The sequence below is a fragment of the Etheostoma spectabile genome, chromosome 16, assembly GCF_008692095.1.
Source record: "Etheostoma spectabile isolate EspeVRDwgs_2016 chromosome 16, UIUC_Espe_1.0, whole genome shotgun sequence".
Classification (NCBI taxonomy): Eukaryota; Metazoa; Chordata; class Actinopteri; order Perciformes; family Percidae; genus Etheostoma; species Etheostoma spectabile.
This window is the reverse complement of record NC_045748.1, coordinates 25,963,927-25,991,791: the sequence shown is the minus strand read 5'-3', so window position 1 is coordinate 25,991,791 and position 27,865 is coordinate 25,963,927. Positions and strand designations below refer to the sequence as shown.

The window sequence follows — 27,865 nt, the reverse complement described above, 5'->3', positions numbered from 1 at the left end:
ATCTTAATAAACGTTAGTTTAAGGAAATCCATTTACAGTGCAAGTATTTGGATTCAGCATGGAAGGAAAAAATGCTACATGTGTTGTGATTGGTCCAAAGTCTTGTACAGACATGCATTTAAAGGAATCCGCTGCGGATGCGGAGAATGGTGTACCCAAATACAGAGAGTATGCAGTTTTATTGCTTGAGGTTTTATTTCATTAAAAAAACGCAATTGGCTACATCCATTCTCTTACCATACTATATTTTATCTTTGGGTACTATTTTTGTAGGATGAGAAAAATATTTTGAAATAGAATGACTGGTTTGGAAAAGTCTTCAGATTTGCGCTTAGGCAATCCCAGAGAACAATTCCACTGAATCAGAACTCAAATAGATTATGCTGAACAGCCAGACCCTAAATGAGGCATAATCAAGAAAAAGCAGCTGTAAACTGTAGCAAATTTCATATGTAAAGAAGCAGCACAAGTGTTTGATATGTGGAAATATGCACTCCAATACTTCTTTAAAGGTCCCATGACATGGTGCTCTTGGGATGCTTTTATATAGACCTTAGTGGTCCCTAATTCTGTATCTGAAGTCTCTTTTATATAGACCTTAGTGGTCCCTAATACTGTATCTGAAATCTCTTTTATATAGACCTTAGTGGTCCCCTAATACTGTATCTGAAGTCTCTTTTATATAGACCTTAGTGGTCCCCTAATACTGTGTCTGAAGTCTCTTTTATATAGACCTTAGTGGTCCCCTAATACTGTATCTGAAGTCTCTTTTATATAGACCTTAGTGGTCCCTAATACTGTATCTGAAGTCTCTTTTATATAGACCTTAGTGGTCCCCTAATACTGTATCTGAAGTCTCTTTTATATAGACCTTAGTGGTCCCTAATACTGTATCTGAAGTCTCTTTTATATAGACCTTAGTGGTCCCCTAATACTGTATCTGAAGTCTCTTTCCCAAAATTCAGCCTTGGTGCAGAATTACAGCCACTAGAGCCAGTCCCACAATGAGCTTGGGGGGGGGGCTTGACCAACTGCCACAATACTCGTTAGAAAGCCATGATGTCTCTCTCTCTCTCTCATGGGCGGGCCAAATTCTCTGGGCGGGCCAAGCAGAGAAAGGGGAGGCAACCTTTCCCTTTATGACCTCATAAGGAGCAAGAGTTTTTATTTTCTCAAAGGCAGAGCAGGATACCCAGGGCTCAGTTTACACCTATCACCATTTCTAGCCACTGGGGGACCATATGCAGCCTGGGGGGACGCATATTAATGTAAAAAAACCTCATAAAGTGAAATTTTCATGCCATACATCCTTTAAATAAAAGATGTAAAAAAACAAATAAAAGAGTGACAGCAGTGAACTACAGGATGTCACCAAACAAGCCCTTTGCTCCCTGCCAGCTGACTGGGGCTGTTGTGACTGATGGTGTTTGGCACAAAGGAGCAGCTGGAGCTTGCGGTGCTGCACCTTTGGGTGCTGATGCAGATGCTATTGATGCTGAGGGGCGTGGGGGGGTGGGGGGGGGGGGGGGGGGAGAGCTGTTGGCTTGCAGTTCAGTTTAGGCCACAAACTCTGCAGAGAACGGAGCCAAGTGAAGAATTCCAGACAGGTGAATAATAATGTCTGATTTGCATTTTTACCTTTGAAGCTGCTGCCTGTCTGATGTTGTGTCCCGTGAGGTAACACAAAAACTATCTTAACCAAGTTTATCAAAGTACTGATATTGTGAAGAAAGCCTTTGTTCAAAAGAAAAATATGAGTAAGTCTACGTTTTTAGGATGTAACTATACGCACATGTAGGTACGTAAAGTAATGCAATGTAATTTGTATGTATTACACATTTTTTTTGCTGAATTGACTAGGGATGCACCGAACCCAGATTTTTGGGTTTTTTTTTCCAAATACCGAACATACTGGTTAAGATTCTGCTGAACCAAACCCTAATCCCATCCTCAGTCCATTAATGAAGTAAACAATGTCCACAGCAGTGCATTTTTCATTTTAGTTTAACTGTAAAAAAAAAAAAAAAGGGAACATTATGCCAGGCACACAAGTGGGATAAATTATTTTTGACAAAGACAATGTCTATCCTATGTCAAGATCCAATCAAGATTTTGCAACGTGACTCAAGCAGATGGAGTAGGTCGGTAAATCCGGTGCCACTACTCTATAGGGCTGCAAGTCAGTGACTATCAGTTTCCCAGTTCCTGCATGAATGGCTTTGGCTCATGGGTTATGCGATGCCCATAGTTGGTTCGGTGTAGGGTAAGCAAAGCTGGTAATGGTCGTCTGGTCAACAGTTTTTAGCTGTGACTGTCCTTCCTTTGCTGTACCTGAAGTTGCTTCATTTTGATGTAGATTCCTTCATGCACAAGTCATATTCTTTCTTATGTTTCATACGCAAATGTCTTAACAGCTGCAATGTTGTGTATTGTTTAGGGATCTTGGCACCAAGAGACAAATTGATTTTTCAGACTGAACATGTAGCTCAACTTGAATGTCCTTCTTTTGACCAAAAGTCCTGCCAAACATCACTTTTTCTGCTCATGAGTTCCATTTTCCTTTTCTCACAGCCTACGGCAATGAACGGTCCACCTACGTCAACACCTTCCTGTAATCAACGGTGGCGTCATTACGTCGACCAGCGTATCGCTCAAAGAGTATAGAAGTAACAAGAGGCTCAATGGAACGTTGTGTTGCGTTCAGTCCAAGATGGCGGAGCTGCAGCTTAGTCATGGGTGTGTTTGTTGCAATGGAGTTTTGCTTCTTGTTACTTATAAACTTTTTGACAAGAGCATAAACTCAACAGGTTAGCCTCTTTATCTCGAGTTTCTCCTCTTGTTACTTCTCTTGGGTAGCGTTCTTTAGTAAATTCTAAAGTTTGTCAGTACCCGAACTCCGTCAAAAAGCCCAAAGTTCAGCTGAACCCGAACCCGAACTCTGGGTTTGGTTCATCCCAAGAATTGACTGCTGCTGTATGAGAACACTGTGGGCCGTGTATGGAGGAGGTCAAGGTGGATGAGTGGCTCATAAAACACACAACTAACTCCCACCCCTATCCCCTAGCCCAAATTGGGTGGAGTGTTTTAATTACACTTTGGTGCCTGAATCTTACTTTTGTTGCGGCTTCATGCTCACTTGTTGCCAACTAAACTCAACTGCCACAGCCCCGAAAAGAACATCATCTCACAGTGCCCTGTAGCCGGCTCCCAGTAACTTTTGGTCTGCTAAACTCAACTGGCAACTGCCGCTGAGCCTAATTTCATAGGATATCATCATGGTGTGCATCAAATTGGTGTGCACAACATTTCATATGATTCCGTGCAAACCTATTCATGAGAATGTGTTGGTTCTATATTCAGCTTCTGTCAATGTGTTATCTCAATCAGCGTGAACAAACAGGTGAACGTGAGACAGGTGTGAGAGTGAAAGGACTTGTACACCATGTATGTGAGCCTGTATGTAAATCGATCAGACCACAGGAGTGACTGCATGGCAGCCACCTACACAAGAGGGAGAGAGTCGCATGTCACCCCGTTTCCCAGTTGCATCCTAATGCAAAGATGATCTTTCAACGGAACAAAGATCATCGTCGCCTTGCTGTTGTTGTTCTGGAGAAGACAGTTTTGTCCCAATTGGGAAATTGAATTGAATGTGAATTGTTAATGAAGAGGAGAAAAACCCTTGTACGTCCTGTTCGTATCTATTGGGTTGCCAGCAAGGTTCGGCAACACCGGTGACAGCACACACTGAAAACTCCCTAGCTCACAGGTGTAGAAGGTGTGTGGGGGGTTTTGTAGGGTGTGGCATAAAGCATGTCTTAAGCCAACTACCCATGATCCATGTTAGAACCATGAGGTACTGCGCATAGTACAGAGGCAAGTATAGCGCAGGTATACGTCATCGTTGCTTCTAGAATTGGTTGCACAAATGTCAGCGGCATCTAGGTCAAAGGTGAAATAATTTAAAACTCCAACTTTGATCTGACATAGTATAGGTTGTGTTTTACTTACATGTTAAGCAAGCACATTGTCAGAAAGTGGAAGAATTTAGGTTTCAAATGAACCCTGATACATGCGTACATTTGGACTTGTAGTCAGAAGTTTCTCAATTAGAGGATGGTATATCGGTGATATGCACAGGATAAGGACAAATATCGCTGTCCATATCCCCAACATGACAGACAGATTGTCATCTATTCTAGTGTTTCCTTTGAGCCTGCTGCTCCACCCATGTGGGCTGCCTCGTGCTGAGTTGGAACAGCTCCATTATTCAGTCCAAGAGTAGGGGTGCTAGATGTGGAGGAGGGTTCCCTGGGAGGAGAGCTGTGCATATATTAGAGAGTAATCAATCTGCAGGAGACAGAGCGACGATGGCTAGAGAGAAAGGGAGAGAGGGACGAAGGGAGGGAGGATGAGAGAGTGGAAAAGAGGGAAACAAAGACAAGCAGAGGAATAAAAGTAAGTAGTGGATCAGAGAGAGGAATAGAAAACGAGAATGGAGAGGATGAATAACTGAGAGCAAAAAAAAGTGTGGATGTGTGACAGAGAAGGAGAAGGCTGACAGAGAGTGATAGGGCGAGTTCGGGAAAACACAGAGAGAGAGAGTATAATTACAGACGTTGAGCCACGGGGCTCCCTTTATGGATCATTAGCCGGCTTAAAGAGCCAGGGCCCCGGCACTTTGTGGAGACACTGCAGAAAAGGTCACCACTTCTGCGCCTGTGGATGAATACTCCGCAATGTGTTCAGGCTAGTTTGCTTTATTTATCTTGGCAGTTGGAGACACAAGCCCAAAGAGGCTAATAAAACTGCAATGATTCAACAACAAAATCCACAGACGAACATGCAGACAAAGAAGGACATTTAAAGAGCCGGTCTGGCCACTGAAAGTGGTCTGGCCCCTGAAAGTCTACTTGCCGTTTGGCCACTGAGGTGGTGACGTGGGTATTAGCAAAGACAGTCCTCCCCTTAAAAACACCCACATGTTTTTTTGTTCAAGCAACTATGACTCATATTTCTGTTTATAGTGACGCTGTCTTCTGCAGCAGTAGAGACATAAACAAAACTGTTCTGTAGACAAATTGGAACAAAGTAGGGCAGAAATCTGCATTTGTGGCTGAACCCCATTAAAAAGTGCAACTGCTTTTAAGTGCTTAAGAGCTCAAGTTGCGTTTTTGTAAATGTCATATTTAAGGAACGGAGCATTCACAGTCAACAGTGGAGACGTGAATTTCAAGCAGAAAACAATCAATAATTACCACTGAAAAGAATTAAAGACTACTTAATAGATGCCTGCTGGACACCATTTTTTTTCTCATACAGTGTGTGTATGGTATTGATATTTACACACTGTACTTCCCTGGCGTCTTCTACCTGTGCTATCCCTGCATTGATTGAAATAAAAATAACTGGATTGTTTAGAAGAGAGAGCCAACAACACACCTACAATGACACGTACAGAAAACCAAACTTTAGACGATGACTTTAGAGACTCAGCCATACTGCGTAACTTGCAGGAACTACAAAGCAGTGAGCACTTGATATCATAAGAGACAAAACCTCAAAGATGAACATCTTTCACGGACCATATTTGCTGTACAGAAATGTAAAAGAAGCGCTTGAAAGGTGTTCATTTTACAGCTTATGTTGGGCTTGCTGAAACCACAAAGTCCATGTAAAATGAAAGAAGGACTAGCGTGACACCTATATGAGCATGTCTTGGAGCAAATTTTAATGACATGGTGGCTGGCACTCGGTATGCCTTTTTAAGGACTACAGCTTTAAATCAGCTTGTCAGGGCTCCGTATCACCAGGCCGAAAAAGCCGGTTTGAAGTCATAGTGGCTCCAGCTCTTGTTAGGCTAAAACAAGCTGCTGGAGCTGCCATTACCGGCAAAACCCGCTGATCTGCACTGCACTCGGTGATGGCTACAGTAGCTCTCACTACACGCACAAACACACACACACACACACACACACACACACACACACACACACACACACACACACACACAAGAAATACTCGATGATGGTTTCCATTAGCGAGTCATTCTGTAAAACTCTGCTCTTGTTTAGTCAAGTTAATACTAGGAAACACCATTGCCACGAATGAATATCCATTAAGAATAGAATTTCCATTTGCTTCAGTCTTTATTACCTTCACCAAGGTCTGTTTTCTGGCCCGATTTTCAAACTTGGGGGAGGGGGTGTAGTGTGGGCCAAAGAAGAGCCTATCTTCTTCTGAATCACGGGGCAATACTTTCAATACCATTGCAAGATAGGGCATTGTGCTGCATTCATGTGGTGTCTGTATAATCGGAAAAAGGAGTTCCTGACTAGGAAAATTCACCTGAATGGTGGAGGTCTGCGACCTAGAAGTGCACCTCTAGTCATACTTTCTTTACCTGAAAATTTACCAGAGCAAAATGTGATGTGTCAAGACATTGCAGGGCTAATTATACTGTAGTACTTCATCACAAAATAATTTGGGTGACAAAGGCTATGCTAGTAAAACAATCCAAATTTAATTTGAATCTGTCTTTACTTAATGAAGCATTCTTGCTGTATCAACTTTTGTACAGATTAGATGTGTTAACTTGTCCAAAATGGACATTTTGGACGTCCTCTGTAACGCCCCCCTTGAAACCTACCCAAACCTAAAAATAAAGACAAAAAAATAGATAAAAGTGATCTGAAAGGGACCTACGACAGTGGGATGCAGCAATAACAGCATGATGCTCCAACGCTTGATGAGCAACAATTTATGTAATTTTCTTGCACTCATCAGTTAACTCTTTCTAAACCTCAGGACCCAAGACCTGAGGTGGCCCTGTGAAGACATCTAAACCAGACTCAGTAACAGAAAAATCCCATGCAAAGACTCAAAAACAAGGTGGCAGTGAAATCAGAAAGAATGTACAAGCCTTTCTTTTATGAATTAATACAGTAGTACGTAATACTAGTGAGTGTTGTATTGGTAACTTTGTAAAACCTGCACATCAGAACTTGAGTTGGTTCTATGAACAAACTCCGTACTAACAAGCTGCTGAAGGGAAAGTACAGGACATTGATCCAACAAAAAGTGAAAATGTCAAAAGAAACAGAGGTGTCAGGGTTACACAGGTGGTGTTAACTGAAGCGGGCTAGAGCAAAACGCAAAACCCCTCGACCACTTTAGATGGCCGCTGCAGTGAATTAATGCATGAAGGCTTGAAATTGGTGAGTATGCTGACTCATCTTCTCAAAGTTGAACTCCTCTAGATAGACGGAGTGGTGGCTGGTCGAGCCTCGAGGATGTAGAACATAAAGGCTTTGATAATGACTGCCAACACTAATGCACTGAGATGTTAATGCACTGCAACTGTAACAAAGTGCAAAGATGGGAAACCTAAAACATTGTGTCTTTACATAAGAGAAAAGGCTTGCTGTGTATGTGGTGTGTGTGTGTGGTGTGTGTGTGTGTGTGTGTGTGTGTGTGCGCGCGTGTGTCTGTGAATAAGAGGTAAAGTAAGGATGATCGGCTTACACTTTTGAGATTCCCAAAAACCACAACGTGGCCTTGTTAAATTGTGGCGCTTACATTTTTAATGTGCATGTTCCACCACAGGCCTGATGTGTAATAGGAACTGATGTTGGTGTTATGTAAGACTTGGCAAGCACAAGTCAGCAACACGCTCTCGTCTTATTCTAGAGTTCCCCCAAATCTACACTATTGTTCTAAGAGTTATGCACTTGTTGTTGTACATCTCAGCCCTTCAAGAGGAACCACCTGAGCGGCGCTCTATGGTTCAAAACCAAAACAACCCAAACATGTGCTAAAGGATCCATATTTCATTGTTAAAGGTCCTATGACAGGCTGCTTTTTGGATGTTTTTTGACTATTTTCATGCGAGCCGCTGGGTGTCCGGTCAGCCAGGCAGGAAGTGAAACAGCGAGAGTATCCTGTCAATTTACCAAAAGCCCCCCCCCCCAAATGTCTCCTCTATACCTCGAACGACAAAAGATTTATCTTGTAGGTTAATAAACATAATAGACATCACAGATGTTTGTTCATAAAAGACAACACCAGAAAAGAGAAGGCATGGAGTTTAACTGCAACTATAATAATAATAATTCAGTTTATTTGTACTGCACTTTACATTACCGCAATCTCAAAGTGCTGCAGAGCATATAATGCAGTTAAAGAAATCTAAGTCAATTAAAATGAATTATAATCATGTTCTCGAGTTGGTAGAATGATACCTTACAGAAGTGATCGAGTGTTTGTGTCAAAGGTGAGTTAAGGATCCATTTTAACACCAAAGTTGGTGACAGGAGATGTTTTGGCCAGAGAAAGTGATGCTGGTGATGGTGGAAAGGCGGAGCGGATGTGGTGTGCCAACTAAGATGGCTTCCGTTTTGGAACTGTTCAGCTGAAGGAAGTTGAGCTTCATGCGCGTACGCCTCTATCTCCCCAGGCAGGTGGTCAGTGTGGATGTTGGCAGGAGAGCCGAAGGAGTGGTTGGATTGTGTTGACATTAACATGTTGTAAGTTGAGGCAGTCTAGCAGCTGAAGTAAATCGGCGCGGGATGACATGAGGGGGTGTCGACATGAATATTTATATCTCCCAGGAGTATGGTATTGGCAGAGGTAGTACAGTACTGTGCAGTACCTGCAGGAGTTCTTGGAGTGGAAGGTAGATACTAGCTAAATAAACACACAATTGTTCTGTAAAGTACTTGTAGAGACAACATGCTTTACACAAAACTTTAAAGATCAGTTAAAAACATGTCAAGAGACTATAAATACATGGAAAATAGAATACTACAGGTTTGAAACACAAGAATTAAAGTCAAAGTGCAGTTTTAGAAATGAACAATTACTTTCAGATTACAGATTCTTCAGAAGTTAGGGTTAGGGTTAGGTACTTTTTAACATTGATATCGTCTTTGAGGAGCAATTTGTGCTGCAGCATTGCGTACATGTAATCAGATACACAGCACAACAAACGACAGCAAAAGGAAATGCACAATCAAGTGAAGCACTGAAGATAAGCACATGGAATACAATAATCACACAATGTAAAGTGGTTAAAGTCCTATAATCCAAAATTAAGGTGCCAAGTATTCCATTTTAAAGTGCCAGTGCAATTAAATCCAGATAAATAAATGGATAAATAGACGTTTATAAAAAACTATAATCAATCCCTAATACAAATGTGAGCAACAGGTACCATCACAAAGAAAACTACAACCAATCCCTATAAATCTAGACCAGTACTATCCAGAAAGAGTCTTCATTCCAAAACATCTCTTCCATGTAACGAGTAACGAAGCCACTTAGTGGAAATGTAGTGGAGTCACTCAAGTGTCTAACATTGGGGAGGGGGGGGGGGGGAATTCTAAACTTGTGTGTAAAATGGCATTTTTGAGCACATTAAACACTTCATTTTGCTGCGTTCTGTTCTGCAACACTTTGTGCCTTTTCTGCATCAAATTAAGCTGCAAGGGAATGATAATAGTTTTTGGGGGGGTTGCACTGGCCAGTTTTGGATAATTGGGGGTTGTTCCCCCCCCAACCCCCCTGTAAATTACACCTGTGAGTGCAGTAAAAGTATACATTTAATTCAGGATTTGTAGTAGATTAAAAGTTAGAAGTTTACAGAAATATAAATTAGGAAGTATAGATGTGTGAAAATTCTACTTAAGTACAGTAATAAAGTATTTCTACTTTGTAACATCACAACACTGCTTTGCAAACTCTTAAAAAATATACCATTGCAATAAAAAGTCTAGCCAACAAGGTCATCGTCTTGATGTGACGTTAACAACAACTCTGTCGGCTGTCACGGAACTTGAGACATTTTCCACGACTCAGAGCGTCACGCGGCTCCGGAGGCTGAAGGCAGCAGCCTCTGCACGCCGCTGATTGACAGCAGACTGGATGAGTGTTGAGTGTCTGCGCAGCGGCGGGGGGTGTAAAGAGAGAGGGGCGCGGGGCGAGAGAGCCACGCCGGGAACGTGTGATCTTTCCAGTTTGGGTTTCAAAGGGTTGTTATCAGCACCGCCCAAGGTCAGGGACCCTGTTACTCAGAGACTTTGAAGTCATAGGGAGAGAGAGGGAGCTGAGGAAAGAACGGCGGAGAAACAGAGATATGTGGAAGTGTATTAGGAGTCTTGGTCTAAAATGTGTTAGAAAGCCATGCTTACTGACATAGTAAAAGGTGCATTTAAAAGATCAGCCACTGAGTAACTGGTTGACTAAATGCCGTCAGTGCTATTACATACAACTATTACATACAATTAGCAGCTGCTAACGAACATCAAGCATGCGATAAAGGAATGGACACATGATACCATGAGGCCAACATGTTGTCCAATAAGAACAAAAAACAAACTCTTAAAATCTACATCCATTTTTTTTTGGTTGATGGTGGATGATGTTTTTTTTTTCATTGTTGAACCCCCCACCCTACCTTCTTCATCCTGGATGTCCACCGGATGCACCTGTGTTGTTTTGGCGGAGCCATGACTACTGTATGTCCCATCTAAGTCAGTTTCAGAAGAGTCTTCAGTCTGTTCTCTACACAACACTTTTCTGTTATAGTTTCAAGTTGTGATGCTGATTTGATTCTCAGCATGCTAAAAACATGCCTTCGGCATTCCTCTTTATGTATTATATGTAAAGGAAAAGTCAGTTTTGCTGATTAAAAGATTGCTCATTTTTTTTCTCTTGTTCTTATTTCCAACTCGTCAAATACCGATGCTTGGAGGCTCTCAGCTTCAGATACAAATGCAAAAATCTGAATTAGAAAAGGTTTGATTGCCACAATAAGTACACTCATGTGGAAATTGCATTGGCAAAATGTCCATACATAAACAAACATACGTTAAATATTAATATGAAAGTAACAATAAATACAGAAAACCAAATACATACATATAAAGTAACTGTTGTAAAAGCAGCAGCTCTAATGGGCCCTGACAACGACGCAGTATCAAGAGTGACAACGATAGAGAGTAGTATGAAAGACCCAAAATCTGCAAAGGGGGTAAAGGTTTGGGTGGTGAATGGGTCAAACAACACAGGACTTTTCCCCAGGAGACCAGGGTTTGTGTACTTTTCTTGTCCCGTTTCTCACTGAAACGTACATTTTGTCAACCCACCTATGATCGCTCCCTAGCCCTAACTAAGTGGTTTTACCCTGCATGTTGAAATATTGGGCAAAATCGGTACCGAATGTTGAGGCCAAAACAGAAGCCAGAGTATCAATAAGAGTCCCAGAGTCTAAAAATGACACCAAAGGGCTAGACCAGGAGTCAAACTCAGTTTCACTAAGGGCCACATTGGAAAATATGAATCACTTCAAGGGCAATGTAGAGTTTATTGACATGCTTTTGTTAAATAGAAAAAGTAAAATATCTTTGATTGTATTATTGCATGTCTCATGTAGTCTTCTCACTTGCAGTTTGGTTGACGTAAATAGCCACCATAGAAAAAATTGACCAAAACTTCAAAAAATCCAAACCAAAATTGATATACGGCCAGAACTAAATCTACAAGGGGCCAAAGTTGGCCCGGGAACCTTGAGTTTGACACGTGCTAGACGCTACAGAAGACTTTTTGCATCAGCGTCTAATAAAGGCACCGGACCAAGCATTGTTTTTTGATGCGTTAGGAGTGAGAATGAGGTGGAAACATGCCACAGTGCCTCCCTCTGCTCTCATGTAATGGCCTTGGAGACTCCAGTGCTGAGTTGAGGGCCTCCAGATGTCTCCTTAGTAACGAGTTGGTGCAGATTCTGATAATATATGTTCTACTTCTCATGCACGACTAGTGGTGTGGCACTGTGCAGTCAATGTTAAGCACTTTACATTCCAGAAGTAGTGTGTAAACCATCTTGTTCTCTCTAGACTAGCCAGCTATCCTTGAGCTTCTGCCATCTACATGCATCTGCTCTCTCCACCCTCACCAGCCACGTTCCATCAGATATACTTGGTTTTTTGGGGACTCTTATCACTTTCACCAGCTTTATTCGCATGAGTTTTTTTCACCAAACTTCAGATAATTCCATTTACAAGTGGAGGAAAACTTAGCTATTGTCTTTCTATGCATCATTATTTTTAGCCAGAGAGAAAACATGTACTGTGAAGGAGTGAAGAACTGGACGAGCATTGTTTTTTTTTGGTATCATGGGAATATTCAGAATGGAGCCATCGAGTATTCAGATCAGATCAGATCAGAAATACTTTATTGATCCCCGAAGGGAAACTCTGTGTTGAAGTTGCACAAATATTATAAATAGAGTAGAAATACAAGAAATAAAGAAATATAAGAATTGGATACGTACGGTATTTACATAAAGGAATGTTATTATACATTATTTACATAATTAACATAATTAAGGATTTGGAATGGTGAAAAGTTAAATAATAATAATAATAATAATAATTGTAGTATTTGAAATTGCACACATGTCAGGCCAGTGTTATTGCACAAAACAGATAATACAGATAAACAGATAATACAGATACATGACAGATACATTCCTCATAGCGTCTGTCCTCAGACAACGTAAAATAGTGGCTTTTGACATGAGCCATTGTGGGGTTTTTTGTTTGTTTTTTACTGATTCTCCACCTTTCCACAGGTGGTGTCTGTAGAAAATGTGTCATGTCTTCTTTTGATGAACAGTGGTCATATTGATTCTGTTGATTTAAGGGAGATAAAAGATTACATTTCTCAGCCTTGGTCAGTGGACGCAGTAATGATGCACAGCGATTAAGTCTGATCTTATCTCCATACTGAAGGAACTGTTTGCCATGAGGCAGGTTGGAGGGGGAAAAAAATGTAATTCTGTGGCAGGTGTAAAGATCACTGCTGCCCCAGGCCATGTTTAGGAAATGTAATGCTATTTGGGACATTGATTCTCCTGCTTTCTTTTTTTTTTTAGCAGATGCATAACAAGCTGGAGCCACATTAAGACACTGCCATTGAACAGATAATTTCTTGAAAGATCAACGCTGTTCAACCCTGAAGCAGAATAATAGGACCAGACACTTTTTTGGAACTTGGGCTCTGGCTTTAGGGTGGTGGCTAAACAATTGAAAACAGGACTGACAATGGGCGATTGGGCCAACATCCGACCAGATCTCTTGACAATATGGGCTCCATTTCTGTTTCAGAGTCTATAGCAACCCAGTCTGGTTGACTGTGTAAATGAAAACACACTCTGCAGACAATGAAAGTCTCAAGTTATTTATCATCAGTGCAGCAGCTCCAGGCTATACACCTTGGCAACATCTCAGATTAGAGCTCCAACTCCCTGGGTTGATTCATTTGGGAGGGATATAACTAGGGAGAGAGAAAGACTGAGCGAGAGAGATCTTGTGAATCTTGGTGATATTTTCATTCAGGGCTACTGGATTTGTACTATGTATCTTGTGGGGGTTGAATAGCTACCATTACATTACATTGCATGTCATTTAGCTGACCTTTTTATCCAAAGTGACTTACAATTGCTATATGTGTCAGAGGTTGCATTCCTCTGGAGTAACTAGGGTTTACGTGTCTTGCTCAAGGACATATTGGTTGATGTATCGCAGTGGGAATCAAACCCAGATCTCCCACACCAAAGGCATGTTTCATATCTACTGCACCACCACCACCACCTTACAGTGTTTTTGAACCCTATCCACAAACTGGCACACAGGGCATAATTTAAACATCTGAAGAAAAAAACATATCCCATGACTGACCTTCACAAAGACCGAAGGGCTCCCCACATATTATTTAATTATCTATTTATGTTTTACTTATTTATTTTTAATGACGCCTATATGTTTTTAACTTTTTGTCTTTAGGTTGTTGTGTTGTAATTGCTGGAGCATGTATTGCAAGACAAATGTCCTTGTTTACGGACAATAAAGTGCTATCTATCTATCTAAATTTGGTTAAAAGTATTATAAACTTATTGAATAATGCCAATAGAGACGTATGAATGTGAATGAGTCTGGAGACCACGCAAGGCAGGAAGGTCATCCTGTTTGGACGCTTGTGATATAATGATTGATATTTGCAAGGCATAGTGAGCCCTTTCAACATTTCCTAAAAATAAACAAAACCCGATATAAGCACCCACCCGAGCACACACCAACCCATCTCTCTGTGAAATACCACCTGCCATTTCAGAGAGCTTTTATCTAAAGTGCCATACAGTGCAACAATAGCATGGATAGATGTGTTTTAATATGGGTGACCCCAAAGGGATGAAAACCTCTAACCCTGCTAATGTTAGCACTGCAAAACACACATACACAGTGTGTCTCACTATCTTTGTGGGGACCCGGCATTAAAACAATGCATTCTCTAGCCCCTTACCCTTACCTTAACAATCACAAACAAATGCCTAATCTTTACCCTTAACCTCACACTAACACAACCTAATTCTAACCCTAATCGGTAAACCCTAAAACCAAGTCTTAACCCTCAAACAACCCTTTGAAGTTGTGGGATCCAGCATTTTGGCCCCACAAAGCTGTCCAGACCCCACAAATGTAGTTAAATGAGCACACACCCACACACACACACACACACACCTATATTTTGTGTCATGTTTTTCAAAAAGACCTTTGAATTAGCCAAATTCTTTCACTTTCCCAAAAAGAAATGAGAACTGCCCATTCTTGATATAAAAAAAAAATCCCTAAGATGTGGTAACTGGCCAAAATGTCTTCACTAGAAGCCATGATTGGCATAGATGCCCTCTTACGTTAAAAAAGAAAAAGAAAAGATTTACCAAAACATCCTTACTTTCCAAAACACATTCTTTGAGGAAGGGCAGACTGGCCCAGAACATCCCACCCAACACGACCATTGAAAAAGTAAGTTCCAAATGTCCTCACTTTTCAAAGTTCCTATGTCTAAAACTCCCAGTCCTTGCAAAGATAGAAGAATAAGAGCATACACACACACACACACACACACACACACCACACACATACACACACACACACACAGACACACACACACAAACTCTCAGGCAGTTCACTTTCAATGCCTCAATTGAATAGAAGTTGACTCATGGCTGATTCGTGTACAAACGCTCCACCAGACCTGTCTCGCTGACTAATTGGAAGGACAATAAACGGAGCACAATCGGCCTGCCCGAACCTTGCAAAGACTGAATCTTTCCCTGAGTGAGACGGGATGGAAGTCTGAAACTTTTGATTTGAGAACGCATACATTCATACGTTACCTTTTCACAGCTATTGGATCTCTTTTCTTTTTTTTTACAACTGAGCAGCATAAGGGTAGAAATTAATTAAACCCTAGAAAAAAAAGTTAGAAAATCCCAAAGTAGAAGATCTAATGTACTGTAAGTGTAAGGGGAGGTAACCTTGCCCCTTATGACCTCATGATGGGTGGTGTCAACACACTGGGAGAAATGAAGGTGAAAACAGAACACAGACCGAAAACCAAACATACAGCAGGCAAAACGGAAGAAATTAAACTAAAACTCATTCACACAACACAGCTATCACGGAGAGGAAGTCACGGCAGGGGGGGGCATGACCCAATCATTTTTGTCATTCAGGGATATTGAACTGCTGATTATAGACATTAAAACATCAGGTTGCAACAGTTCCAGTGAAGAAACAATGAAGTTTAATGCAGAAATCATCATTTAAGATCAAAAGGCGGTGTCTGCTTCACAGAGCCACAGAACAGCACTGTGGTCTAGTCAACTGGGGAGAAAGTCAGAGTAGGAGTGTTGCGTGAGGCGGCATTCACTGTCAGTCATTGAGACGAAAATGGAATTTGTCAAGGTCCTGTTGTGGGTGACACTGACAGATGTGACAAGGCGTCCCAACAGCAAAACATGTCATAAACAAAGAACAAGTGCACTGATTTCAGGCATATTCCACGTGTCGCCCAAAGCACCATCAACAACAGACAGGCGGTAGGGACCCGGGACACCTATAAATATCTCACAACACGTTAAACCAGATGTTAATACTGAGCAGAGGCCTGGACTACGAATCCAGATCATCATTCCTTTTTGTCAGTTACCCGGCTTCACCAAGGCTAACCACCGCAGTCCCGCATAATCTGTCATGTCGGTGGTTAACCACTAGCTCAATCAACACCGGGTTTCCCAATCAAGCAGCTCGCGTTCACACAAAAGAGACGGTGTGTGTACAGCACAACCAATCGCAAAAATCTACACTAGCCATGTATTTTACACAAGAAGAGCAAACTATAACACTATATAAATATGAAAAACACAGACTTAGATTTACAGGCAAAATGTAGTCGCTGCTTCCTAAAACCGGAAGGAAAGCTGGCAAAAAAGCAGATGCTGTTAATGTGTAAATCACAACACTTGTCTTTATATCACATCAATATCCCTTCTCCATCCATGAGGGAAAGCATGAGATCTGATCATGATTACACTTGGAATTCCATAAACTGTCATTTCTTTAGCCTATTATTTTGGATAATACCCTGGCAGTGAAAAGTCAGCTGAGAGCAAATAAAAAATATAAAAAACATAATTAAAATACGCGCATTGGCAACACACGGCTCAAGAAGCCGACCCATTCAAATATATTTTTATATTTATTAATTTTAAGGGTGTATTTAAGGGTGAAATTACCATCACCAAACCCACCAAGCGCCATTTAAATAATTAGTCAATTAGTCCTTTTTCATTGTAAAACACAAAATAGCCTCCGCTGAAAATCTTTATTTTTCATAAAGATACCCATCGGGGAATGTTAACGGGGTTCTCGGTCTCTAAATCTTTGAACTTTTAAGAGTCTCTCTCTCTCTCTCTCTCTCTCTCTCTCTCTCTCTCTCTCTCTTTCTCTCTCTCTCTCTCTTGGTCCAGTTGATTGTCTAAGAATGGTGACGCTGTCGAGTATTTGTCAGTAGGCGATACTTTTACACCTGTTGATCTCAAATCTCCAACACAACTCCCGACCAGGTTGGGTGTTCAGCATCCACCGTCGTGATACAGAAAACCCTGGGTTAAACCTTAAGTTACCTTCTCATGCCTCCATATTGTTTCTGTTTAGAGTTTTGTGCATTTATTAGAGTGCATATTTTGTTTTGGTTGTTTTGTATGTGTAAGCACAGTGTGAGTAAGGATGCTCCAAAGAAAAATTCCTCGTATGTGTGGCAAAATAAAGCTGATTCTGATTCTGATTGACGTCAAATCTTGCTTTGTAGTACAGGGCTCGGACCACATGCATTAGTGTTTTGGAATGTGTTTTATTTACCACAACGAGAGCAAAGAGTATAGTGTGGGAAAGATAGTAATCCTCCAAGTCAAACTAGTCTAGTATGTGATCAAAGATGTCATAACGGACAAGATAGATAACTACCGTATTATTTAGGAGAATGCCTCACAGGTTTGAGATCTGGCATATATTTGGGCCTTTTTTGAAGAAATGTAAATAGTTTGTGCTTTACTTGAGTTATGTTTATTGTGTTTATTTTTTGCATATAGGAGAACTGTTTTAAGACAACACAAATGCTTGTGTAGCATTGCTGTGGGTGTAATATCAATAAGTATGACATTATTATGTTATTATTGGCATAAGTAAATGTCATGAGGGCAAAAGCGTCTGGACTTTCTTTGAAAAAATGTTTGTATTTTGTCATCTGTATAAGTTGTTTCTTCACAGTGTGACTCCCAAGAAATATGAGAAGTGTTTTAGAGAGGAACAGAGAGAGGTTTTACTGATCTGTCTGTGATATCAATACATATCTGGAAGATTCATGTTCTATTTTATTTTATTTTTTCGTCTTTAAGGTCCTACAACCATTTTTAACATTCAACTGACCTCACTGCAGCCCAAATATTCCAATAACCCAGTTTGTCCTTAAATAAAATGTCATATCTTGACTGTTGACAACGGGGTTGATGTTTTACAAGCTTTTATATAAAATAAATCCAGATGGACAATGAACTGTAAAATTGACCTTACAAATTGACACACAAAAAAAATAAAAATTGCACCAATTCTGGCCCTCCAGCTGCATTCTTTACATCATCGTTTGGCAGCATAAAGCCAATGTTTTACTCTCTATTACACATCTAACCTTACGTGGCACATGATTGCTGAGTAGATAAAACTGGTCAGCGTACAAAGAATGTAACAGTACAACACATTCTGCTGCTGTATCTGCCCATCCCCATCAGGATTGAACTGATGATCAACTGTGAAAGTAAAGACTTAAAGAGTGATTTGTCTCTTTAAGTACTCAGACAAAAACAAAAGAAGCAGCCAATGGATCCACAGTTCAGAAAGGTTGTCATGTGTGAGTGTTTAGACCAAGTGTGATACTGGCTTTACTTTCTCAATACTGTCGTGTGAGCCAGGTTGTCTTTGGCATTAATCTTCCTCTTCTGAAATCTGTCTTGCTAGTCTGCAGGGCCCAAAATAAAATGACACTCAATTGTTACTCCACAGTTGGAAAGACGTGTACCTGCCAATTGTGACAGCACACGGATTCTCATTAAGGGGACAAGAAATTGGATGACAAATTAGAGTTAACAATGCAGTTGGGGAAAGTGAAGACAATGTTCAAATACTTTGGGATTCAGGGGAACAGGCAGAAGAAAAGGTGACAGATAAGAAAAATTACATTTATTTACTTATTTAACCACTGGGCTCCTCTGAAGATTAAAAAGCTCTTTTCAAAAGAAGAGCTTACCCAAGAAAGCAGCAACAAGATAAGTCTGACTGTGTGTCTACTAGTGACTGCTTTCCTTTTATCGTTGTTTGCGTATGGAGGCGTGGGACAGAGAACGTGCTACGTTTCTAGCTTGAAAAGCCAGACCCGGACCCAGATGTTGGGTCTGGGAACCCCCCATAGGCAGGGCTTAATCCAAAGGCCGAGATAAACGGGTGTCTTTTGGCACGAGTACAATAGCGCTATATATTGAAATCACCATCATTTAACACCATTACTCATTAACCTTTGGTTATAATGGATAGTGTCCGGGGAACAATCTTTTAGTGTCCTTTATCATCATTTATTACAGCGGGGGGGCGGAGGAAGAGGGGCCGCAGGGTTAGCTAACGTTAACTTTTCCCAGATAAGGGAGCTGGTTTTGCCTTTTTTGCTCACCAATCAGTGCTGTGGCTGCCCTCCTTCTGCCATCTTTCTCACAGTGGATGAGCACATGCACGTGTCATTCAGAACACAAGTCAATATAAGAGTGTTATTGCAAAACAGAACATGGTAAAATAATGTTTTTTTTGTTGATTTTGGTGATTGTTGGGAGCCAAAATCTAAATCTAAATTCAATTAATTGCACAGCCCTATTGGAAAGACCGCCGTTCGCCAGCAGCAGAGCCATCTTCTTTGTTTTTAAGCCGTCGCAACACTAGCGTCCTTATGTTAAGCCCGCCCACCGCCTCTGTACACGATGTGATTGGCATGACCACAATTTGTTTTTTCCAGCTCGCAATCCAACGGAGAGTTGCTAGACTGACCCTGGCTGCAAATTACATTTGCTGCTGCTAGGGTGCAGCTAGATTTCTAGGCTACTAAGTTCCACCATTGAAGACCAATTCCCTCCACCTTTGCTCTCAGAAAGGAAGAGGTCTTTTCCCACTTGATTGACAAGGTAATGAAGAATAAAGAACCTCTGGGCACCAGAGATGGGTTTCGAGCAAAGGACATGATGCACAGACCTCTGAACTGCCAAACAGTTTAGTGTTAATGTACTTGTGTGCAGGATAGGGCAAGAAGGACAAAGAAAAGCATAGCAATGCATGCCAACAGGGGAAGAGAGTAGAGGATCACCTGAGCAGTCTCTGCCAGCTACGGAAACATGATGATACACGGCCTGGTCCCACAGAATTGCGTGGAAGGATCACAAGCTGTGTTACTGCATTATGTGGTGGTGGCACAGAATGGGTGAAAAGTCTACCACGGAAAACAATGCCAATGTAAAAGTCAATGAGAAGATGACGTAGCATTTCAATCAGGAGAGACTAGTTTGCACATTTGCAAAGGTTTATTATATTACATAATCATAATAAAATGTACAGTCTTCGGAGCTTCAGACTCCATCAATCCCCCCCGATGGAGTCTAGACACTGGTGGTGGTGGTGGTGGCAAAAGAGCCAAAAGACCGGACTGAAGGAGTCGACGGAGCATCCAGTAGGAGGAAGACCCAGGGTGCCTCTGGGTGATGACGACTGGAGGTGGAGGGGGAGAGGGAGGGCTGCACGCTTTGCTTGAAACGACAGCTGACAACAGCAGGGAGAGAAACAGATTTAAAGCAGGGTTGTGATGCTGTGATTGGCCCGCAGAATTTGTGGACAATTGTGTTTGGTTGTGTGTGTTTGGTTAACATTATACAACACGCTTGACATAGGTTCATTTTTTGCTTAGAAAATGCATCCCAAAACAAGTTCAGCTGTCACTCGGTGGCTTATTGAGATGTTAGGTTTGAAAAAGTCACTACAGATATGATTATATTATTTTGTGGTGTATTTGACCTTTTGCATGACTATGAGCCACTGCCGTCAACCATGAAAAAACCTTTTTCTGTCTCTTTTTCAGTGTTGTGGGTGTTTTTTTGATGTTATTGAGGATTTTCAGCGCTTATTTTGACGGCCCATTTTTTGTGCCAAAAAAACTGAAGACAGGTCAAATTTGACCCAAGGACAACATGAGGGTTAGAGCTTCAATAATGATCGTGTACACCTGGCCTGTTGGGTGGCTTTTGAAATGCATGCCACTGAGACCAATGTCACGGATAAATGTTTGAATGTTTTTTTTAATAGCAGCTACAGAAGGGCGGACACAAGTGGCAGTCTTGGCTTTTTGTTGACATACTGCAGACATGATGTAACCGGGGTGGACTTTGTGTTACAGCAGTCAGACTTACTCTCTGTGGCCAGACTTGATCAGAAGTGGCTGCTGGTAATTTCACACCCTGTAAACAGGAAAAGCAGACTGCATCACAGAGCACACCTGAAGGCTAGTCCCGCCAACCCAACACGAAGCACATTTCTTACTTCAGTTGTTTACACACACACACACACACACACACACACACACACACACACACACATATATATATATATATAGTTTATAAAGGGTGTAAACGGAAGTCACTGGGAGAAAAATGAAGTCAAACAATAGACTGATGGAATCTCCACACACCTGAATGGACAAGCTTGTTACGTAAGTGCCATCCAAATTATATAACGTCTGAAAAAGATCAGGAATATGTGTAAAGTAAATGCATGCAGAGTGCATCTGTCAACAAAGTCCCTAGGCAGTCCAACAAGTAGCTTAATTTGGCATGCTTTGGCTGTTTCATCTTCAGTACAGAACAACATTCAACAATCAGACACTGAGTGCAGTGCCCCAACATTACCCACTGACTCGTTACTCAAGCTATCTATCATAGGTGCAGGGGCGGGGCCACACCTCAGACATGCCTCTTCTGGTATTCTTATAAATAACCACCGAACCCTCTCCTCTCATTCCCTCTTGCATTCTGTCGGATTTACAGTAAATACCTGTTATTGGAAGGTAAAATCATTGCTGTATTATTGTGTATTAATTCCCATTGATTCGTGTGATTCATTCTGCACAGCTTTCTCGCTCTCAAAAGCCTAAATTTCTATATCGTACCGACACATTCTCACTCCCATTGTGTAAAAGACAGATGCTTGGTCAGGTGTCTTTGGAGTTGTTATCGACGCTAATAGACTGCTTTAGCGTCTTATTTTAGTCTGGACTATTCGTGAATTGGAAAAGATGGGTGGGCTTATTAAAAGTATGTTTCGGTGACACGCGAGACACAAACCTCTGTCTCCTGGGTGAAAGTCCTGTGTTGTTTGACCCATCCAACACCCAAACCAATCTCCCTGCACAGATTTTCCGGCTTTCATATGCCTCTCTAACGTTGTCGCTCTTGACACCACGTCACCTTCAAGCTCTGCGTAGCTGCTGCTCTTCCCGGTGCATTCCATACAGACGCTAAAGGGGGATTTTTTGCCTTATATCTGACGCTGACAGCCACTGCCAAATAGAGGGTGATACAGGAAACAATTGTTGTTTCCATCCATCCATCCCAAGTCCCCGAAAATATTCCCGTCAAACCCTGATCACGTGACTGCCTCCCCAAAAAAAAAATCCTGTCCTGCAAAATCCCAAGAGAAAGACTCCCGAATACCGTCCCTCTCCCCATGTCCCTAAAGTTATCAGACTCTGTTGCAGACTCGTTTGTGGACACACCGCGAGCTACCCAGCGGAAGAGACGTCGTGCATATGGGACCAGTTGATATAGCCTGTGTGCGAGTTTGTTAATCAAGGTCAAATCACTGAGGTTGCCTCAGAAATTCAGGCTCCACCATACGTGCATTACCTGCAGGCCTAGGCGATTTCATTACTTTTCCCTTCACTTGTAGTGAGAGTGGATAGACAGGAAAGGGAGAGAGAGATGGGGACGACACACAGCCATGGGCTGCAGGCCGGACCCGAACCACAGCAGGACCCAGCCCACATGGGGCCAACACTCCCACCGGTTGAGCCAGAGGCCGCCCCACATTACGTAATTCCTAACGGAGATCTTCTCACACTCAAAACACACATTTCTCCATCCCGCTCCCGTTGATTTCTATGCTCCATTCCATCCCTATCACGTTACCAACAGTGAAATTGACTCCAATACCGCCGTGACCAGCCAGAGTCCCGAAGAATTGTGACCCTCAGAAACTGCCAATACGTATAAGATACTATCTCCTACTTAGGAGATAAACTTAAACCCACAATTTTTTTTTTCACTTTGCCTTTCAGAGCTTTTGTAACTTTTTGGTGCTAGAACAATAAACTCAATGGCCTTTTCACTCAGCTAGACTGTGCAGTTGAGTTTGCAGCTATAACATTGAAGTGAAATACAGAGATACAACAGAGAAATGTATCTTTTTTTAGATAAAACCTAAGAAACATTGATTCGTTCTTTTCAAAACTCAAAAGACATCCATTCAAACTGCCTATTCCACTTGAATGTCAGCCTTTTGTTGTTTTAGTTGCATAGTATTTTTTTTTTTATGTTTGTAACGTATGTATACCCTGTATGGCGTCCTCGACTGCAAAGAAAGGCGCCTATAAATAAAATGTAATATGCATTATTAGGGGTCCAAGCCCGAGGCTGAGTGTACCGCGTGATACTCGGTTCACACAGCAGGGCTGTGGAACCCTATTGTTTTCCTAGGGATTATTTTCCATTATTCTTCACCACATAAAACTGCCGCAGCAGCCTAAACCGTACATGGTGGCAACGTGCCATTTACAGGACTGGTCCAAAACTCCGCAAAGACCTCAGACGCAAAAAGTCACCCATGTCCACCACTAGGTGGTGCTATTGCAGAAAAAACCGTACATCGGATATTCAAAAACCTTATATCCACGCGTTCCCTGGATCCTGATCCGAATTTTACAAACTTTGATGGTTGCCAGCTAGGCCCACTCTTGGTGCTCGAATCCAAATATGGTAAAGATTGAACATTAGGAAGCACTATAATCAACGTTTATTAGTTTTGTCAATACGCTCAATGCATTTAAATGGGAAATTTGCACTTGCAATATTTCTGCCACAATAAATGCTATCAATACCAGACTTGTGAAGGTTGTTTACCATCCCACTCGGAGCCTCTGTACCAAATTTGGTAAAGACAGGCCCTTAGGGGGCGCTATCATCAACATAGAACTTTTCCCCGGGTCGCTGGGGACGACTAGCGCGGGGAGGCTTGGACCCCGTTTTAACTGCTTGCAGTTCTAGTTAATATTGATGTTGCCAAAAAGGTAATAAATTGCCATATATATAATACAATAATAATGGATCCAGACATAAGTATCATCATAATATCGTAACGTCATTCCTTCCCTACTTTTTAGATGCCCAAAGTCGAAGGTTTTCGCCATGCAAGAGAAAGGATGGAGGCGGGGGCGGCGAAGAGAAAGCCGAGCCCCACCGAGGGAGGGAGTTGGAGGGGGTGGGCAGCACGTCTACATAAGCTAATGATTAATTGCTTAATTAGCTTCTGTTATCCAATTAATGAGCGCTAATGAAATCCTGCAGACAGAGCTGCTTCTGCGCTGACATGACACTGTTAAAGAGAAAACCACCTTTGGCTTGTTTGCTCATTTTTCATCTGGACGGACACAACACACACACACACACACACACACAAACACACAAACACACACACACACACACACACACACAGACAGAACTTGTGGTTTGTCTCTCATGTCTAACATGAACACATTAAACACTTTTTGGCATACACTTAAAACATATTCCCTGTTCATTAGTGGCTGGTAGGGGACAATTATCCAACATTAGAGAGACAGAGAGAGACTCATGGATAAAAATCACCTGCAATCTAAATGTGCTGACCTCCTTTGACGATTAATGAGAAGTGCTCTCTGCACAAAGAACCAGATGTCCATGGGCGCACTACCAGGAGAGTTATTAGGATCATTAAAACCAATTAGTGCAAATGTTTAGATGAATAGTTGGCAGCCTCATCCATTTGACTAATAGCACAGAGGTAAGAGGTAAAGACGGAGAAAAGAAGAACCGCGTGGTGCTGAGTTTGGCTCTGGAAATGGAGAATCAGCGAGCACTTATGTCTGCCATAACGATAACTGATGTTAGGAAATGATTGACAATAATGGACAGGGCAGAGAGGAAGAACATCAATTTTCTTTAAATCACACTTTAAATCTATTTTTTCCCCTACGTTTCCCAACCTCTGATTGCACACAAAGTGAACAATGATGTACAAAGTACATGAATCATGGTAACAATATGGCTCTCTGTTTTATCACTGCTAGATTATTTCAGTATATGTTGTAGCCCCTCGTTTGACACACCCAAAATACTTGGCCAAAGAATGTGGTTGCATATATGCTTGTTGACCGAGTCATTAATCTGCTGCTATGGCAGCCTCCACTCTTTTGGGGATTTGTCTGGTGATGAGGTCTCAGTAAGGGTCCCAGTTTATCACCAAGGTGTGATAAAGGAACCAAAAGGAAGGGGTTGAGGTCAAGGCTCTGGGCAGGTTGGTCAAGTTCTCCCACAACAAACTGTTTAAATAGCCTATGAACGGTGTGCATGCTGGTTAATAAACCAAAGTAAGCCACAGGAACATATACCGAACAAAATCACAGATAATAGGCTTGAGGGAACATAGGCAAGGCAAGGCAGCTTTTTATCTGTGTAGCACATTTCAGCAACAATTCAAAGCGCTTTACACAAAAAGATTAAAATAATAAAAGTGACATTGCAGTATGATAAATTAAACATTAAAGAGCAGTTAAAATAGATAGCTAAAAAGATTTTAGGCTGCTAGTATGGAACAATGAACAAGCCGCTGCCCCACACACGTTATCGGGGGGCAATAAATGTGGAAACCCAAACTTTGTTGACCAATAACATTGCTCTATGCAGACAAAACCATCTCATCCATCCACCATGGGCCCTGCAGGATCATGGGACTTTGTACTCTGGTTACCCATAACCAAGAGTGGAAGTACCTCTCATTACACTACAAATATAATTGCCACTAAGAGGCTTAGTTTAATCTCGGCAATCTTTGCAAAATCCTGAACAGCTCCAACTGTTTTTTGTAGATTTTACCATAAAATCTATGTCACACTCGCATTGGAGACATCCTCAGACATATATTAATTACCTGTTCAAAATACCCCCAGACATCACATAGGGCTAAGGGAACATGGGGCTGGGGGGAAATAGGGCTGAAGTAACACAGGGCTGAAGTAACACAGGGCTAAGAAAACATAGGGCTGGGGTAACACAGGGCCAAGGGATCACTTGATTTCTTAAGTCTTAAAAAAAGCAATCATTAACAGTCTCTTTAAGAGACTTGTTAAAAATCTCAATTGACATAATATTCAGTTATTTACATATGTTTCCTTTGCTGCAGTCGTTTTAATGTTATCTGATTTAAAGACATTTCAATCAGGAGAGACTTTGTTGCAGATAAGCAAAACTTTATTAGTAAGCTACATGTGAACAATATGAAATGTACAACGTCTTTGGAGATTAGACTCCATTGTATTATCCATGTTAAACCCAGACATACCCCCCTGATGGAGTCTAGACCCTGGTGGTGGTGAAGGAGCATGAAGACCGGATCCATCGGACAGCCGGAGGAAGACCCAGGGTGCCCTGAGCGAAGATGACTGGAGGAAGAAGGGGAGGAGGAAGGCCGCACTCTTCCTGAAATGACAACCGCAGAGGACAGAACAGATTTAAAACAGGGGTGTCCCGCTGGGATTGGCTTGTGAGCACATGGCCGATAATAATTGGTTTAACTGAAAGTAGTGCCACAAAACAGCTTATCACTATAAGATAGAAGTGAAGTCTCCCTTAAAGAATTTACCCTGAGCTACATATATACCACAAACGAAACAGGAACATCGACTGTCATTTGTTATCCGGTCACTGGACTCTCTAATGCATTCCAGGCTCTATCTATGGAAACAGCCATTTTGACAAACAGCGTCCTGTTTTTTTTTCACACACTGAAAGCTTGTCAACCTTTTAGTACTGCCGGCTTCAGATGGGTGGTGTTGTCCCCGGATAGACGTCCCAGCGGGAAGGTCATGGACGGGCTGGTCCTGTCTGTGTCTCTCTCATCATTTGCTGCCCTCCACATAGTCTTCAGTACATACATTTTTCATCTTTCTCTGACTCATATCCCACCCCCTGGCTGAAGCTTTTTGTTCAAAGACGTTTCTACTCCTGTCCCTCTGGATCTCGGTCCTTTAAACAACTTTACAATCAATCGATTTTGCAGACTACATTTTTGGTATGGTGACTACATAAATCTTCAGAAAAATGTGGTGATATTTTTCTCTTGCACCCTCAGAATGTCACATATGAAACAGTGAAGTGCCCTTCTGCTCTCCTTTCAAGCATTTTCACCAGTCTTGGTGGAGTGGATCTCCATGTGAAGTTGTGGGACTGATATTTTGATAGTTTCTATGTATATATTTATTGGGGGAAAAAATGACATACACAGGTTTGAATTATATAGTCATCAGTATACACTTCACTAGATGTTTCGCTCAGTGCTTTGGTATTTTGGCCCACCAATCTCATTGGTCTCATTATGATCTTTTCCAGCAGCAGCAAGCAGCTGCTTTCAGCCCTGATGAACACACTTTACACAACCTGCCCAAAACCAGACCATAGGCGGAGAAAAGTAGCAGCTAGCTGAACTGGTGACCATAGTGCAGAATTTAACAGCTAAAGAGGTCGAGATTTTTTTCCTCTTGAGTCAGTGGTGACTAAAGAAGAGTCAATATCGACTTATATTCGTCATGTGGATACAAACTCCAAATAAACCCTTATGTTTTATGAAAATAAAATAAATAACATGAAGTATGATGAAAAAAACCTCTGGAGTACCTTTAATGCTATCATGGGCAGAAAGAGTAACCCAACTCCACCTTTCACTGAGTCAGATCAGTCTTTCAGTCTTAGAAATTGCTAATTATTTTAATGATCATTTAATTGGCAAAGTGTGTACACCAAGGCAGGAAATGCCATGTTTTGATCCATCTTATTAAGGTGTAAAAGACCAAATAATGAAAGACAAAAACTGTACTTTTGTATTGTGTAAAGTGAATATAGAAAAGGTGAAAAACTGTTTTGTTGTCTATCAAAAATGAGAACCCACCTGGCATTGACAGCTTGAATGGAAAGCTATTGAGGATGGTTGCTGACCAAAACACTACTCATATTTGCCAGATCTTTAATTTAAGCCTTGGAAGTAGCAGTGCTGCTGCTTTTGATCACAAATGATTATTG

The 27,865-nt window shown here is 41.6% G+C and overlaps 1 long non-coding RNA gene across 1 annotated transcript in view; it reads left to right on the top strand.

Annotated features, from left to right (window-relative positions):
* Nucleotides 1–27,499, top strand: part of LOC116704646 (uncharacterized) — a 45,251-nt gene extending 17,752 nt beyond the window's left edge. The window contains exons 4-6 of the long non-coding RNA XR_004335736.1: nt 2,473–2,658; nt 21,954–21,959; nt 27,489–27,499. This is a non-coding gene — a long non-coding RNA (uncharacterized LOC116704646). The remainder of the gene's footprint in view (nt 1–2,472; nt 2,659–21,953; nt 21,960–27,488) is intronic.
* The last annotated feature ends 366 nt before the right edge of the window (nt 27,500–27,865 follow it).